We start from the raw sequence: 1,823 nt of genomic DNA, 5'->3' as shown, positions 1-1,823 counted from the left end.
AAGAAATACCAAAACACAGAAGGCAAAGGATTAGGCACTAGTGATGTTCAAGGGCTTGGGGCCAACCAAATTTGCGCCCGTGCAAAGTTGTCTAACCCAGGCCTAATCAGTTGCAGCTGGGGCTTTCCCTATCCTGCAAGAACTGATTGGGCTGGAAGGTATATGTGTCAGTGATAGATTTGCACAGGCTTGCTTGTTGTCTCCCTGCAGCTGATCTTTCTCCATTCCTGACCTACCATGCCTTATTCTGCACCGTGTCTCTGTATGGAGTCGGCCATCTTTGTGGATGGGTGGCTGGGGGCATTGGAAGGCAAAATATAAGTAAACTTCAGCTTTAATTATAAATCTTCTTAAAATGTAAACAATACTCACTATGTGATTCACAAATAGCAGTGGTGGGAGACAAGGCAGGTTTGGGGAATTGCCAGTTGTTTTATTGGGGGAGCACTGAAAGAAAGGAACGCGCTTCAGCTAGCATTTTCATAATCATAGGTCAGTAAAGGCAGCTTCCATGCTTCTCCAGTAAAAGGTTTCCTCTAAGTTCAGTAACCCATAGCAACCAATCAGAATCCATTTGTCCTAAAGTGAAACTCCAGTTTTGTATTTTCTTTAGGAAAAACTATTCCATGCATTGTGTGGGTTTTAGTACTTTGTTGCAGAATCATATCGCTGCTCTGAAGAAACTGCTGTGGGTTTCACCAAGTCCGTTCTGAAAGACACTGAAGGAGTGAGAGGATCTGCTGTCCTTATCATCATCTGGGTAATTTCCATGTTGTAATAAGGAAATAAGAATGATTTGATTGTAAAAAATCTTAGGGCTCATTCACACGGGTGTGAATTGCCATACAGTGTTAAAACCGGCTGCGTCCAGGAGAGCACAGACTATCATTGATCTCTCTCTGTCAATCCTGGGTGCAGAGGTATTGGATGTTTCTTGGTGAATGAGCCCTAATAAAGTATTTCAGCAAAAATGAATCTCTTATTTGAGATGCTACTAATTTGACTTCTAGCTCTGTGCAGACTTCTAGGGAAAGCAGTAAGCCAATCATTAAAGCACAAGAATAGATATCACCATTCTTTACATAACAAGTGAACAGAACACTCTCCTTTGCCATATTGCATGTGGTCTGCCATTGTTGATTGCCTTATTGTTTGCAGAGCAATAAAATACTTTTGCATTTATTTATACCACTTTACATAGTACCCATATGAACTGCAATAATACATTATGGCTCATCTCTACTCTTGGCAAACAAAAAAGTACCCATGCAGCGGGGATACACCAGCACTGCAAGGACTAAGTGCTTGTTTTTGTCTAGGGCCAGATTTACTTACCTGATCCCCACTCCCGCAGGCTCCCTCCGGGCTGCTAAACTGGTCTCTGCAGCCTCTTCTCCCCTGGCTCCAGTGGTCTAAGGACATCACGTCTAATGCAGGTTCTCAAGACTTGCAGTAGACGCACAAGCGTCACAAGAGGGGTGCGGCCCGCACCCGGGTGACACCATTGGAGGGTGACACCAAAATGACTCACAGTCATTTTGGTGTCACCCCCCTCTGAAAAGTCGGGCGCTCGCTCATGGACCGAATGCCCGACAGTATCAGGAGAGAGGAGGGGACCCGGCGGCATACCTTATCCCGCCAGGTGACTGTCCCCTCCTCTCTCTGCCGGCGTCCATCACCAAGATGGCAGCCAGCAGGTATCAGAATACTGCCTCGCAATGACGTCATCGCGCACGGTGACGCCACGCGCATGCGCAGTGACGTCTCGGCGGGGTGACACTCGGTTACCGCTCCGGGTGTCACCCAGCCTCGGGACGCCCCTG

This window comes from Nanorana parkeri, unplaced genomic scaffold (genome assembly GCF_000935625.1).
Source record: "Nanorana parkeri isolate BGI_ZX_2015 unplaced genomic scaffold, ASM93562v1 scaffold751, whole genome shotgun sequence".
Taxonomy (NCBI): Eukaryota; Metazoa; Chordata; class Amphibia; order Anura; family Dicroglossidae; genus Nanorana; species Nanorana parkeri.
The sequence above is the reverse complement of the archived record's forward strand: the minus strand, read 5'-3'. Positions refer to the sequence as shown.